The 16,658-nt window shown below is 42.9% G+C and overlaps 1 long non-coding RNA gene across 1 annotated transcript in view; it reads right to left on the reverse strand.

The window, feature by feature from the left end:
- Positions 1-14,583, reverse strand: part of LOC126981410 (uncharacterized) — a 64,799-nt gene extending 50,216 nt beyond the window's left edge. Inside the window, exon 1 of the long non-coding RNA XR_007733928.1 lies at positions 14,535-14,583. This is a non-coding gene — a long non-coding RNA (uncharacterized LOC126981410). The remainder of the gene's footprint in view (positions 1-14,534) is intronic.
- Between the last annotated feature and the right edge of the window lie 2,075 nt (positions 14,584-16,658).

Consider the following 16,658-nt stretch of genomic DNA (forward strand, 5'->3'; position numbering starts at 1 on the left):
CGACATCACTACGACCCTCTCCCCCCCTACCTGAGGCCACACCTGCCGCCCTCCTACCAATTAAGTCAGCCGGAGCCACTCGAGGTGAGCTGAGGACGCGGCGAAGTGTCTCTCTCTCTGCTTCTGCACAGCTGGGGAAGGACAGGGAGGAAAGGGAGACAAGGTTACACGGGAAGAAAAATAAGAGCGGGATGTTGTCTTGTCCCTTATTAGTGTTTTTGTTTTGTTTTCTTGTCTTCTTGTTTCTTGGAGGTGGTGGTGATATTGTTGTTTTGTGTTTCCTTTGGCTTTTGGCGATATTAGGCTTTTTATGTTCTTTTTTGACTTCGGGGTAACTATTGCCTTGTGACGGGTAATTTTTTGCTTTCTCTATTATATTATTTTATCACTCTCTCTCACGCACCGTCATGCAAACCTCCCCCCCCCACAACCATACACATAATGAAAGGAGGAGAAAGACGACGAATGGAAAAGAAAAAAAAAAGGAATACAAATAAGAACACACGGATTTTTAACTTACTAACAATATTCCATCCCCTTTCAAGATACGACCCAAGCTGTGAAATAGAAAAAAAAAAAATCTGGAAGTGTAGAACAAAGAGAATTGTGTCGAGTTGAATAATTGCAACAACGAGGAATAGCAACCAACGAAGACATAGTGACGCTGGGCAAACGAGATGATAAACAACACTCGCCGAACAAACAAACAAACAAGGACACGAGTAAACAAACACACACACACGGACACGCACACTAACTCGTAAAGCGACTCAAGGTAAACAGAGTTAGTGAGTTAGTTTGTTATTCAGTTAATGTGTTCGTCAGTTTGTTTGTCTGTTTCTTTCTTTTTTATTTCGTCTACATTTCCTTATTATTTTTATCTTTCATTATTTCCTTTATCTCTCAACTTTTACTTATTTCTTTGGACATTTATTTCCATTTTATTTTTGTCTATTTCTAAGTTAATTTATGTACAGGTTGGATGGTTCTCTTTTCTCTCTCTCTCTCTCTCTCTCTCTCTCTCTCTCTCTCTCTCTCTCTCTCAGGTAGGGTGACGGCAGGTGACAGGGGAAAGACAGGTAGATGATGACCAGGTGACATTTGGGCGATGAGATGGGAAGAGGAGACGGAGAAGGAAGGAGGAGGAGGAGGAAGAGGAAGCCAAGAGGTACGAAAATGAGACAAGTTGGGAGGTGGGAAGGAGGAAGAGGAGGAGGAGGAGGAGGAGGAAGGGGGATGATGAGGTGAGAAAGAGATATAGGTAAAAGAAACGTAGGGAAATTAATTGGAGAGAAGTGAGAGGTGGGGACAAGGAGAGTGTAGGAAGAAGAGGAGGGGAAGAAGAAGGAGGAAAAGAAGAAAGTAAAAGATAAAGACAAAAGAAGAGAGGACAGGGAAAACACACGAAAAGATAATAGGAATAAAGAAGACGTACGAGATAAAGAAGATAAAGATAGGTAAAGAAGACAAAGAAGAGGAAAATTAAGAGGGAAAACAAGACCCCCCCAAAAAAGAATGATGAAGACAAATAAATGGAGGTGGAGGAGAAAAAGAAGACACAAAAAGGCAATGAAGAAAGGGAAGAGGACAAGGAGGAGCAGAAAAGGAACAGGAAAAAAAAATCATGAATAGGATGGAGTAGAAAAAAAAGTGGAGGAAGAAAATGAAGGGAAGAGATTGGAAGAAAAAGAGGAGGAGGAGGAGGAGGAGGAGGAGGAGGAGGAGGAGGAGGGCTTCATTTCTCCCTTCTAGAGGACACGTGAGTCTTGGCACAGCAAAGAATAACTCCACCGCCTTCCTCTTCCTAATTAATTATTCATACACCTCTCTCTCTCTCTCTCTCTCTCTCTCTCTCTCTCTCTCTCTCTCTCTCTCGTTATGGTGTCCTTAATTTTTCTATCTTTATCCACCTCCTCTTCTTCCTATAATTTTCCCCCTCTTCCTCTTCTTTTTCCCCTTTCCTATTTTCATCTCCATTTCCCTTCTATCTATCCACCTCCCTCTCTTGTTTTCCTTCATTCTCTTCTTTTATTATTTCCTTCTTTGTGTTCTTTCCCTTTTCCTAATTTCTTCTGCTTTCTTCTCCTTCTCCTCCTTGTTCTTCTATTCGTTCAACTTCCTCCTCTTTACCCTCTTCTATGTCCTCCTCTTCTTCCTCCTTTTTCTCCTCCTCCTCTTCCTCTTCATCCTCTTTAGAATATCTTCCTGCTCTTCCATTTCTTTCATAACTTCTTTCTGTTTAAATTTCCTTCTCTGTGTTTTTTTCTTCTTCCTACTTTTCTCCTGGTTCCTTTTCGTGTTTCTCCTACTCTTTATTCTCCGTTTCGTTTTCTTTACCTACTCTCTCCTCCTCCTCCTCCTCTTCCTCTTTCTTTTTAGCCCCCTTACCCTCCTCTATCTCCTCCTTCTTCTCTTCCTTTTCGTCCTCTTTACCCTCCTCTATCTCCTCCTCCTCCTCCTTCTCTTCATATTCGTCCTCTTCACCATCCTCTATCTCCTCCTCCTCCTCCTCCTCTTCCTTTTCAACCTCTTTACCCTCTTCTATCTCCTCCTCCTCCTCCTTCTCTTCACATTCATCCTCTTTACCCTCCTCTATCTCCTTCTCCTCCTTCTTTATATTCGTCCTCTTTATCCTCTTCTATCTCCTCCTCCTCCTCCTTCTCTTCACATTCATCCTCTTTACCCTCCTCTATCTCCTTCTCCTCCTTCTTTATATTCGTCCTCTTTATCCTCTTCTATCTCCTCCTCCTCCTCCTTTATACTCTTCCTCTTTCCCTCCGCCATCTCCTCGTTCGCGACAGGCAATCACACCGGCAAAGGTTCGCGCTCCGTTTGTCTTGAGTCTCGGTTTTCAATAAGCTCTTTTGGGATCACGGCGAGTCATCTGTGTGTTCTGTTACCCCTCAGTGCATTCCCCTCGCCTTGTGCTGCTTCATATCCTTCATTCCCTTGTTTTCTGTCCTCCCTTTTCTTCATTCCCCACTATACCTCATCCTCTTTTCTTTCATTTCCTTCATTTCATTCCTTTTTTCATCTGTTTCATTCCTTTTCTGCCCTTTTCACAATCTCATGCTATCTTAATGCATTCCTTTTGCGTCTTATCATCGTTTTTGTTGTTTTATTTCCTTGTCCTTTCTTTCTACATTATTTCCTTATTTTTTCCTTTATTCCTTTGCGTCACGTTCTCCTTTTCTGCCTTTCTCACTATCTTATTCACTGTTCATGCATTCGTTTGCCTTTTATCACATTTCTTTATTTTATTCCCTCTTCCTTTGCTCCCCTTTCTACGTTATTACCTTCTTCTTTCTTTCATTCCCTTGCTGTATATCCTCTTTTACTACTTCTCCCATAGTTTCATTCACTCTATACATTCCCTTACTACAAACCGTTCCCTATCGCTATGTTCCCTATCACCTTCTTTCTTTCATTCTCTTTATTTTCTGTCCCGTTTCCGTATTTTGATCCTCTTTCCTATCTATTATTATCTGTTATAAGACACTTTTGCTTCTCACATCAGCTATTTCTAAAGGTCAAAGAGGGGGTCAGTCGGGTTCTAATGAGTGTTTCTTTAGGTTCACGGTACAGAGGAAGGGTCAAACTACCACCAGGGTCATAAAACTACTCCTGGAAATGACCACAACTCCTAGGAAAGCCTTGTCAAATAGGTGCTCTTGGGCCACGAAATGTCTTATCATACGACCCATAGTGTCAAATATACCCTTCCACCACCCCTGTCACGATTCTCATACATGGTCATTCCTTCTGCATTTCATTAGTCTGTTTCATTTTACCCTTTAGTCATGTTTTTTTCTGTTACAAATGACGTTTTTCTACTTTATCTTTGCATATATATTCCTCACATGCCTATATATTCCTCACTCTACTTTTTCTACTTTATCTTTGCCTATAATATATTCCTGTAAATCTTCCCTTTCTCCTTCTTTCTTCAATTGCGTTACTTTCCTTCCCTTACTGTGTCTTTTTCTTTCCTTCCAACTGTATTCGTCTACTATTTTTTCTGTATCTTTTTTCTCCTTTCAATTGTTTCTTTCCTATTTGTTTTGTGCCTATTTCTTCCTTCGAGTCGTGTTCCTTTCCTCACTTATCTGTTCCCTTTTCCTCCTTTCGTTTGTGTTCCCTTTCTACTGTTTTCTGGGTATTTTTCTTTCCTTCCCCTTGGATTCGTCTAATACCTTTGTCTGCCTCTTTTATCCATCAAACTCCATTCCTTTTCTACCTTTTCTGTATCTTTCTCTTCGTTTCAATTGTATTCCTTTCCTTTTCCGGTGCCGTTCTCTCCCTTCCTATCAAAACTCCATTACTTCTCTACCTTTTCTGTATCTTACTTTTCGTTCCAATTGTATTCCTTCCCTTTTCCGGTGCCGTTCTCTCCCTTCCTATCAAAACTCCATTACTTCTCTACCTTTTCTGTATCTTACTTTTCGTTCCAATTGTATTCCTTCCCTTTTCCGGTGCCGTTCTCTCCCTTCCTATCAAAACTCCATTACTTCTCTACCTTTTCTGTATCTTACTTTTCGTTCCAATTGTATTCCTTCCCTTTTCCGGTGCCGTTCTCTCCCTTCCTATCAAAACTCCATTACTTCTCTACCTTTTCTGTATCTTACTTTTCGTTCCAATTGTATTCCTTCCCTTTTCCGGTGCCGTTCTCTCCCTTCCTATCAAAACTCCATTACTTTCCTTCTTTTTCTGTATCTTTCTTTTCGTTCCAATTGTATTCCTTTCCTTTTCCGGTGCCGTTCTCTCCCTTCCTATCAAAACTCCATTACTTTCCTACCTTTTCCGTATCTTTCTTTTCGTTCCAATTGTATTCCTTCCCTTTTCCGGTGTCGTTCTCTCCCATCCTATCAAAACTCCATTCCTTTCCTTCCTTTTCTGTATCTTTCTCTTCATTCCAATTGTATTCCTTTCCTTTTCCCGTGCCGTTCTCTCCCTTCCTATTGCATTCCTCTTCTACCCTGCCAAAAGCTACTCTACATACCACCCCTCAATCCCCTCTCGCACCCCCCCTACCTCATCACCCTGTAGCCAGATGGGACGCTTGGCACCCTGGCAGCGGTAAGTCTCAGAGGGGAAGGTGACACCAGCCCCCGCACAGTGACACCCCGCGAGCACACCTTGGCACCGCTGCGGCCTATTAGAGAACACCTGGCGCTCACCTAGATACCCTGACACCTGAGAAAGAGAGAGGAAGTGGGAGAGAAGGGAGGGAGGGGAGGAAGGGAGGGGCTGAGTGAGGGAGAGGGAGAATGGGAGGGAGGGAATGAGAGCGACACACACACACACACACACACACACACACACACACACACACACACACACACACACACACACACTATCATTATAATCCCCTACAGCTTACACAACACAATCCTCCTTCTCCTCCTCCTCCTCCTCCTCCTCCTCCTTGTGTTCCTCCTCTTCCTCCTCCCTCTTTTTTTGGCCCTCTTCTTCTTTCCATCATAATCACAGTCGCAGAACTTGACAAACCTAAACCTTACAAAAAAACACAACCTCCTCCTCCTCCTCCTCCTCCTCCTCCTCCTCCTCCTCCTCCACAATCTCTCCATCTGGCGGTGACCCGAGTAAAAGGCATCGTATATCGAGCAATTTCAAAGTAATTATCTCGAGATCCGAAAAGCCTTGCGTGTTTGTACATGTTGAAGTGGTTACAGATGAGCAGGAGTAGTAGGAGGAGGAGGAGGATAAACTGATGCTATTCTGGTTGAGATTAAATCAGATCCCTTTGATGGACTTTATTTATTTATTTATTATCACCGCATGAGAGAGAGAGAGAGAGAGAGAGAGAGAGAGAGAGAGAGAGAGAGAGAGAGAGAGAGAGAGAGAGAGAGAGAGAGAGAGAGAGAGAGAGAGAGAGAGAGAGAGAGAGAGAGAGAGAGAGAGAGAGAGAGAGAGAATCTTTCTTATCTGCAGGTTGATAATAGCACTGTCTTGCCTCTTCTCTCTCTCTCTCTCTCTCTCTCTCTCTCTCTCTCTCTCTCTCTCTCTCTCTCTCTCTCTCTCTCTCTCTCTCTCTTTTAGGACCAAACAGTATGCCATAAACTACAGTCATAAACGTCACAAATAATATATAAAAAATGAAACTATATAAAAGAAAAAAAAAATAAGACTCCATCCATACTACTACTACTACTACTACTACTACTACTACTACTACTACTACTACTATTACATGGATAAGAGCCAGACAGGTGAACAAAGCTATGGTCTCACCTGGCTGGCGGATGCGTCTTTTTATGTCCCTGTAATTTACGATCCCAGATTTAGTTGAAGTGCGTCTGGTGTGTGTGTGTGTGTGTGTGTGTGTGTGTGTGTGTGTGTGTGTGTGTGTGTGTGTTTCTGAACTCGCTTATTCTAATTAGATGGCTTCGGGGATCAGTTACCGAGGGAGAGTTGGATACATCAATAATAGCCTGAATAATCGCCTCTAATTCTCCTTAACTTCGTCCTCTTCCTCCTCTTCCTCTTCCTTCTCCTTCTCCTCTTCCTCCTCCGTTTCTTCCTCTTCTTCATTCTCCTTCTCTTCTTCTCGTTCATACTCTCCTATCTCTTCTGCTTCCTCTTCCTAAATCTACCACAATCACGGCAATCTACTGATACAAAAACAAGAACTATAACGACTATTATTACTGGTACTGCTACTACTACTACTACTACTACTACTACTACTACTATATATTACTACTATATAACATTACTTTGACTACCTGAAAGTACTCTGCTATTGCTTATTATACCTTTTAGTGACTTGTTCTTTCGTTTCGTTTTAATTTCCACAACGTTTATTTTTTCTACCTGAGAGATCACACATGTTTGCTCCTACCTATCACATTATTTTTACTGTCTACACCTTCTCTACGAAAGCTTAATATACGTGTTATCAATCTGTTCCTAAATCACAGCGTTCCATTTTCTCAGTCGTTCACCTTTCCTACCTGAGAAATCAAATATTATCTGACCTACTTCCTTATTTTACTATCTACAAATACTCCACTAAAGCTGATTAAACCTGCTGTTAACTTGTTCTTACCCTTTCCTACCCGAGAAAACAAATATTATCTCACACACTTCTTTTTATTATCTACGAATACTCTACTAAATCTGATTAAACCTGCTGTTAACCTGTTCTTAAATTACATCATTACAGTTTCCACAACGCTCACCTTCCGTATTCTTCTTGTACCTCATTCTTCCTCACCCTACCAACACACACTCCTAATCAAGCTTACTCTGTCTTCTAATTACCTTTCTGAGCCGCTTACCATGTTCCCTTCGGCGTACCAGGTCTTCCCACACGTCTAGCTCTTCCCTAATGAACCTCCTTTGCCTGGTATTACACACCTGGCTTACTTTCCCCCTGGCGCCCTCTCTTCCTCCCTCCTTCAAACGCGAGACTCAGGGAACGTCGAGTCAATCCGCGCTGTAACTCGATTTTCTCACGGCGAGGAAGTTTACTAGTTTGTCAGTCTTCATCTCCGTCTCGCGAGCTTTTGAATGACCTGGTGAAGTCTCTCCCTTTTCGTCCTGTTAATGGTTCTTCTCGTCTTCTTCCTCCTAATTCTCCTGTTTTTCTTTCTCATTCTGGTACTCCTCTGCTTTTTTTATCTACCTCCTCCTTTTAATTTTCTTCATTTCTTTTTCTTCGTTATTTTCTTTCCTCATGTTTATTGTTTTTCTCTTTCGTTCCTTCTTCGTTTCTTCCCCTTCTTCCTCTTCTTCTTCTTCTTCTTCTTCTTCTTCTTCTTTTGTCCCCTTTATCTACTAAGACCAGCGGTATTCGACTGTCCGCTAAAGTGCTCTTTCTTCTCCCTCTTCCTTATTTTTTTCTTCCTCTCCTCCTCCTCCTCCTCCCATTTCCCCTCCTCTTGTTCCTGTATTTCGTCTTTTTCCTTATCCTCATGTTTCTCCTCCTCCTCTCCCTTCCCGTTCCTTCTTCCCCTTCTCCCTTTTTTAATACGCCTCCTCTGTCTACCATACACGTAAAAAAAAAAAAAAAACGAGACTGCGACAAGGAAAATATCTACTTCCTGATTAATATTCTGGACGCGGTGTTTTTCTACAAAGTTTCCGGAGTAGATTATAAGAAAAACAGTTGTTCGTGGGCTTCGGTGATTGCTTAAACGACCTCTTTGTAACATCTTTTTTAGCTACGGGCGACTCGATAAATTAAGTGAACGTGACGAGTGGAAGTTCAGTTGAGATTATATAAAGAGTTCCGTTCGCCGTTCTCTCTCCGTATGTCTAGTTTCTATTATTTTCTTCTTTTCTTTCTTCCTCCTTCTCGTATTGTCTTCCTTTTTTTTTCAATGACAGAAGCAAAAATGGACCACTCTTGACCAGGCCTATGTGCTCCTCCCTCCTTCTGGCTCCCTTCTGGCTCCCTCCTCCTCCTCCTCCTCCTCCTCTTCCTTTTAATATTCTTCCTCCAGCTCCTTGTTCTGTCATGTTTCGTTGTGTCCGTGTGTTTTTTCCTCTTTTTTTTCTCCTCTTCGTCATGTGTTCTTCCTTCCTCCTCGTTTTCCTCCTCCTCCTCCTCCTCCTTCTTCTTCTTCTTCTTCTTCTCCTCTTCCTCCTCCTCCTCTTCTTTTTTGTCATGTGTGTGTAGTTCACGTGGTTTTTCTTCGTCTTTTCTCCCCCTTCTCCTTTTCTTCCTTTTCTCGCTTCTTCTGTTATGTTCGTTGCGTTCCCCTGTTTTCCTCCTCCACCTCCTCCTCTTCCTCTTCCACCTCCTCCTCCTCGTCTTCGTCCTGGTGTTGGCCATATGTTGCTGCGTCTCAAGGAGTGTCAAGGGGACTAACTTCTTACCAAGGGAAGGAGGGAGAGAGGGAGTAAGGAAAGGAGGGAGGGAGGGAGAGAGGAAGCGAGAGGAGGGAGGCGCCGACAGGGGATTGTGGCGCCAGATTTACGGGGTGACATTATCCAATAGTTTCTTTGGTTTCGATGAGCGGCGCGGCGTGACGGGGCGCTCAACCTTACCTCGGTCTGGCTCCTTCTTTCTTGTTCTTCTTTATGCTGGTGACGGGAGTTGAGTTTTCGTTTTTGATTAGTCTTTACTTTATACTTTATTTTTTCTGTTCTTCTTATGAGTTGCACGGAGTTGAGTTTTCGTCTCTAACTGATCTTGCTTTGTTCTTTATCGTTTTCTTTCTTTCTCTTCTTCTTCATATGTATTGCAAGGAGCTGAGTTTTCGTTTTTAATAGATCTTACTTTGTTCTTTCTTTTCTTTCTCTTCTTTATAGTGTTGCAGGAAGTTGGGTTTTCGTTTTCTAATTAATGTTACTTTGTTCTTTACTCTTTCACTGCTTTCTCTTCTACATATGAGTTGCCGTGGATCACTTTCGCTCACCTCCCCACAATTTCCGATCATTTTCGTCCACTTTCATCCACCTTCATTCACCTTCGACTCAGCCACGGGGAAAGGGGGGGAGGGGGAGGGGGCAAGGAGCAGAATAATTAGAGTAAGAAGTAATGACGGAGATAAATGACGGGGAATGTTAATGGGGAGGAGACGGACAGGAACAGGAACCGGCCACATGATTGATCCCCTTCCTTCTTATCTACCTCCTGATTATCTCTTTGAAGCGTTGATATATGAGTTACTGCTTTTGTTTTGTCTCTAGATTGTCAATTAACTTCAACCTTTTGTCTTTAATTTATACGTAGAGTGATTAATGTGAGGAAGGTAAACATGTGACTGGCTGACCGACTGACTGACTGACTGACTGACCGACTGGCTGAGTGGAGTGAATGAATGAATGATTGAATGACTGAAGAAATGAGTGAAAGAGCGAGCGAGTGAGTGAGTGAGTGAATAAGTGAATGAGTGAGTGAATGAGTGAGGAGGGAGTGAATGTATGAACGATTGAATGAATGAATAAATGAGTGAGTGAGTGAGTGAGAGTGACTGAGTGAGTGAGCGAGTGAGTGAGTGGCTGACTAACTGATTGGATAAAACGGAAAAAGCAAAACAAAAAAATGAAGACAAGAGACGAGAGATAAAAATAAACAATAAAGATAAACAAAATAAACAAATATAAAGCTTAATACACACACATACGTAAAGAAAACAAAGACTTACATAAACAACAGTAAACAAGGCAGACAAACACACAAACAAACAAACAAACGGACAAACAGGGACACGACACCGGCCCTTCAGAACCCTAACAGACTGACAATTACAAAGAAAAATATCCTTCGCAAGACAAACACCTTTTTTTTCTTCTGCCCTTTTTTTTCCCTTCCTGTCTCGTCTTCACTCCCATCACTCTTTTCCTCCTCCTCCTCCTTCTCCTCCTCCTCCTTTTACCTCACCCGTTTCTCTCTTTCTTCTTTTCTTTTATCCTTTTTTTTTTATCTCTATCTCGTGTCTCCTTCTCCGTCTATTTTTCATTCCTTATCTTCACACCATTATCATTTTTTTTCTTCCTCTGTTCTTTCTTATTTCCTTTCTTTCTTTCTCTCTTTTTGCTCGCTTTTTTTCATCTCCGTTGCTATTCACTCCTTCTCTTCCTATCATTATCATTGTTTTTCTTTCCCATTATTTTCTTTCGTTTTATTCTCTCTCCATTTACATATAATTATTTTTCTCGTTGCTCCTTTCATTCGCTACCCTGATCCATGCATTCGTTTCTATCTCCTTTCTTTTCTTTAGCGTCCTTATTTTACTCCTTTCTCATTAAATTTGTTCTCTCTCTCTCTCTCTCTCTCTCTCTCTCTCTCTCTCTCTCTCTCTCTCTCTCTCTCTCTCTCTCTCTCTCTCTCTCTCTTCCTCAGCAGTTCCTTATGCCTACTCTTTCTTCCTCCTCCAACAACCTTATTTTCATCTCTCCTTTCTCCCTTTTCTCCTTCTTACTACTTCTTTATATTCTTCTCCTTCTCCCCTTTGGCACATGGCTTTTCTCTCCCCCTTCTCCTCCTTCCTCTCCTCCTCCTCCTCCTCCTCCTCTTCATCTTCGTTACGTTCCCTGACTCTTCTCCATTCTGCAACATCCTCCACTTACCATTTTTTTTCTTCACTCCTCTTCCTACCTTCCTCCTCCTCCTCTTCTTCCTCTCGCATTCTTTTCTTCTTCCTCCTCTCCTCCTTCTCCCTCGCTCTCACACACCTGTCTCTTCCACACACCTGTTACTCCTGACGAGGCCTAATTTTTTGTGGGGTCTTCCTCTCAACAAAAAAAAAAAAAAAGAACGTGAGCTTAAGAGAAAGGAAAGAAGAAGGAAGGAAGGAAGGAAGGAAGGAAGGGAGGAAGGAAGACAAAAAAATCCCATTATTCTATTATTTTATCCTGTTTCCGCCCACCTATCCTCATTCCCCATTATTTTCTCCCTCTTCTTCTGTTCTCTTTTTTCCCCTTTTCCTTTCTCTTCTTTCTCTCCTCCATTTTCTTTTTTCTCTTTCTTCATTCTCTTCTTCCTCTCCTCCATTTTCCTCTTTCTTTTTCTCCATTCTCTTCTTCCTCTTTCCTCATTCTCTTCTTCCTCTTCCTCCACTTTCTTCCTCCTCTTCTACCATTCTTCCCTCCGGGAAAAATCCTCGAGAAGATCATCAGAGACAAACTCGTTAGGTTCCTTGAAGACAACAACATCATTTCCGATGCTCAGCACGGTTTCAGGAACAAGCGCTCATGCTTAACCAATTTATTGAACTTCTTCCAAGGTATCTATGAAAACTGGGATAATCATATCCCCAGTGATGTTATATATCTAGACTTTCAGAAAGCCTTTGACAAAGTGCCACATGAAAGACTCCTCAAGAAACTTAAGTCGGCGGGATTAGGCGACGATCTGACAGCGTGGATCAAAGACTGGCTCACTGAAAGAAAACAACGAGTTGTACTCAACGGACAGGCCTCCGAGTGGCTCCCGGTCACAAGTGGAGTGCCACAGGGGTCAGTGCTGGGACCCATACTTTTCATCATATATATCAACGACCTAGAACTAGGATTAAAATCCAATCTTTCAAAATTTGCCGACGACACAAAGGTGGGTGGGAAGGCCCTCACGACGGCAGACTGCGAAATTATCCAGAGAGACCTGGACCAGATCACTCGGTGGTCAGAAAAATGGCAGATGTCCTTCAACACTACCAAATGTAAAGTAATGCATATCGGATCCAGAAACAGCAACCACATATACCACATGGGTGGCGAACCACTACATGTTGTGCAAGAGGAAAGAGACCTCGTCACCATCAGCAGTGACTTGAAACAAACAAAACACTGCAAGTCCGCCTGTAAGAAAGCCAATACAATGCTTGGGTTCATATCGAGGAACTTCGAATACAAGACGCCGGGAGTTATGTTATCCTTGTACAATTCGCTGGTAAGGCCCCACCTGGAATACGCCGTGCAATTCTGGTCTCCTAATTACAGGAAAGACATTGAATTACTTGAGAGAGTACAGCGCCGCGCCACGAAGATGATACCATCACTGAGGACGAAACCCTATGAAGAACGACTCGAGCGACTCAACCTCTTCACGTTGGAAAAGAGACGACTGCGGGGAGACATGATACAAGTCTTTAAGTACCTGAACAAGCTCAGCAACGTTGATCACTCCAAACTCTTCACGCTACAAACTAACCTGAGAACAAGAAACAACGGAAAAACAATTCAAGCAAAGCGATGCAATACCGACATCGGCAGGAGTTATTTCTCGAATAGAGTTGTTCGCCACTGGAACAGCCTTCCTGCAGAAGTGGTTAGCGCAGAGACCATCAACTCCTTCAAGAAACGCATTGATCGCCACTTTGCTGCAACAGGAGTGAACTGAACGTTCCCAAGAGTAGGTACACAAGTGCTTTAATCCTTCCCTGCAAGCCACTCCTGTGGCAAACGGATTGATTAAATCACTGAACGCAGGCAGCCTAGTAATGAGCCAACAGGCTTTCTGCTGCCTGCTAGTCCATGTTTCCATGTTTCCATGTTTCTTCTCCCTCTTCCTCCATTCTCTTTTCCCTCTCCCCTGTTTCTTACTCTCTTTATTTCCTTCTCCTGTTTCTCCTCCACTTTACCTAAACAGCCACACTAACTCAATCTTCCTCTCTTTCTTTATAGGAGAGAAGAGAAAAAAAAGGAGAGAAGCAAATGAAATAGATAGATATAAATAGATAATACATACGTTAGTTTTTGGAAGATGAGATACATAATCATTTACTACGAAGAAAGAGGAGTAGAAAGGGGAGGAGGAAGAGGAATAAGGAGAAATGAGGAGAAGGAGGAGGAGGAGGAGGAGGAGGAGGAGGAGAAGGAGGAGAAGAACATTATCAATTTATTCTCTACCTGGACGCAATACGTAACAGGAAAACACAAAATTAATTAAAGGAATAGTCAAAGGTGAGTATCTTTAAGGGGGCCAAAAATAGCTACTTTAATTTACGAGCCACACACACACACACACACACACACACACACACACACACACACACACACACACACACACACACACACACACACACACACACACACAGGTAAGAGAAAAAAAATTAAATCATCAACACGGAAAAGCGACACACCTGGCCGCTAATTACGGTTCTCGGATACCTTGATCAGCCCCTCACCTGTCCCCTTGATCCAATTAATGAGCACCTATACGAGTCATTAACCTGTCGTCATCCACCTCTGCGCCTGCCCACTTCGCCTCTCTACTTGAACTTTCACTTTCCTTTGCCTATTTAGGGGTATTGTAATGGGTGAAATGTGACCATGTTCGTGTGTGTGTGTGTGTGGAGGGGGGGAAGGAAGGAGAGAGAGGGAGTAGTGGAGGGAAGAGTGCTGGTGAGGGAGGAGGAAGGGAAGGGAGGGACTGTGTAGGGATGGAGGAGAATAGGAAGGGTGGGTGGTATGGTGAGGGAAGGAGAAATAGGGGGAATAGGGAAGGAAAAATTGGAGGGTGGGATGGAGAAACGAAGGAAGGCAGGAAAGGGAGAAAGAGCAGGAGGGAAGGATTAATAGAAGAAAAGAAAGGCAGTAAGGATGGAAAAATGAAGGAAGGACGGTAGAGAAAGAAGATGAGGGAGGGAAGTAAGGAAGGGAGGAGGAGGAGGAGGAAAGGAATGAGAAGAGACCAATTCACACTCAGGGCAAGATAGATTGATAAAAAGGAAGAGAGGAAGATCAATAGGGAAGGGGGAAGGGAGGGAGGAACATGGGTAGGCAGGTAGAGATGAAGGGAGGGAGGAAGGGAGGTAAGGAGGGAGGGAGGGGATCTGGCAGGGAGGTAGACAGGAAGGACAGAATGACAGGATGTAGGAGGTTTGAAAGGAGGGAAAATGGACAGCAGGGAAAAAAAAGAGGGAGAGAGAGGCAGGTAGGAAGGGAGGTAAGGAGAGAGGGAGCAAGGGGAGTAGGAAGGGAGGTAGACAGGATGCAGGAGGTATGAAAGGAGGGGAAATGGACAGAAGGAAAAAAAAAAGAGGTAGAGAGGGAGAGAGAGGCAGGTAGGAAGACAGGTACTCACGCTTAATGAAAGGCCAGGACTCTTTTTCACTCACCTGTTGCGCCTAATGAGGGACAGGTGTGCGAGGCGGGGCAAGGTGAGTCTGGAAGGTGAGAGCAAAATCGTGTTAAAATCTTTTCACTGATCCAGCATGAGTGTCGAACGTTTAATAATTGGTGTCTCTCGAATTCACTTCCCCGATCAGGCAAGGGAAATGTGTGAGTTTCCCCCTGAATAAAATAACCTAATGGACGTGGAATCGAATCGAGGTCAAAGTTTCACGGTCTTTGTCTTACATATTGTATTGGTGTGTAGTCTGCCTTCCTGTTCGAGTCTTTGTCTGTCTGTCTGTCCGTCTGTCTGTCTGTCTGAAGGATACGAATATTTTATCTCTTCAGTTCGGCTCTTCCATTTACATTTAGTTGACTGCCTTCTCCTCCTCCTCCTCCTCCTCCTCCTCTTCCACCTCCTCCTATTTCTCGTTCTCCTTATCTTCCTCCTTGTCCTCGCCCTTCTCCTCCTTCTTCTTCTAGCCAACTTTACTCCACTACCTCCTCCTCCTCCTCCTCCTTCGCCCCAGATGGAGGATGGATTGGTCACGTCTCTTACCTGTCTCGCCTATAGACAGGTGACGAGAGAGAGAGAGAGAGAGAGAGAGAGAGAGAGAGAGAGAGAGAGAGAGAGAGAGAGAGAATATTGCATAAGAAATATTACCTTTCCCTCCATATCATCATCTACAGGGCTTCTCTCTCTCTCTCTCTCGCTTTATCTACCCTCAATCAATGCTCAACACTTCCCTCGCATTCTTCTCCTCATTCCTGGCGTGATGGAATGCTTTAGGGTGGGGAATAGGAGGAGGAGGAGGAGGAGGAGGAGGAGGAGGAGGAGGAGGGAATGGGATCGAAATGGAAATGGAGAAATAACCCACATCCCATTTCCTTACTCTTCCTTCATTTTCTCTTCCCCTCCCCTTCCCTTCCTCCTCCTTCCTTCCTCTCTTCGCTATTCAATAATGGGATGACTTTTTGTTAGGTTAATGTTACTTTCCACACCATAAAGTGCCATTACTATCTATACCATCAACATCACTATCAGCCTCTTCATCACCAAAACGACAGAGATAAGTTTTTGTACTCTCATCGTGTCAGGAAAACTATCAATTCTTAGATAGAGATAAGTAGACATTGTGAAGGTAAGTACTCTGAGCAGCCAATAATATACACAGATTAGAGAACAAAAATACACAGGGATACGTTTTCTTAGGCGCACATTCTCTAACATTTAGCGGCCAACACTTTCCTAGAGGTAATGTAAGCATGTCCTATGGGAGTTTTATGAGTCTAGTGATAGTTTGACGAGGCTCCTTTTTCTTTTTTTTTTTTTGTTACAGAAAAGGAGACAGTTCAAGGGCGTGAAAAAAAAGAAAACAATAATGAAAAGAAAGCCCGCTACTTATTGCTTCCGAATAGAGTACATGGGAGTGGCCAAAAAGAGAGGTCAATTTCTGCACCGTGAATGTGAAAAAAATACTTATGGGAACCCAGCTTATTTTCTTTGTGGTCTCTGGAAATAGTATATAGTTATGAGAGCCGAAAGCTTCTGAGAATATGAACCATTTGATAAGCTTACGTAGAGGATAGTTTTATGAGTCTAGTGATAGTTTGACGAGGCTTCTGCACCGTGAATGTGAAAAAAAAACACTTATGGGAACGCAGCTCATTTTCTTTGTGGTCTCTGGAAATAATAGTTGTGAGCCGAAAGGTTCTGAGAATATGAACCATTTGATAAGCTTACGTAAGGGTTGTAAGCATATCCTAGGACAGTTTTATGACCTTAGTGATAGTCTGACAAAGCTTTTTTTTTTACAGCAAAGGAGACAGTATAAGGGCACAAAAAAAGGAGACAATAATAGAAAAACAGCCCGCCACTTGCTGCTCCTAAACTTGCTGCACCATGAAAGTGAAAAGAAGCACTTATAGGATCCCAACTCATCTCGTTTGTGGTCTTTGGAAATATTTATTGTGGAAACCAAAAGCTTCTGAGAATACGTCTTAAATCTTTATGTGACGGAAGCGATCAATTCTTACGAGACTAAAGAGCCATTATTTAGCGCCTTAATCCTCATGTTTTTTAATAGCAAGGGAGGCAGGTCACGTGGAAAACAACAACAACAACAACA

This window comes from Eriocheir sinensis, chromosome 48, assembly GCF_024679095.1.
Source record: "Eriocheir sinensis breed Jianghai 21 chromosome 48, ASM2467909v1, whole genome shotgun sequence".
Taxonomy (NCBI): Eukaryota; Metazoa; Arthropoda; class Malacostraca; order Decapoda; family Varunidae; genus Eriocheir; species Eriocheir sinensis.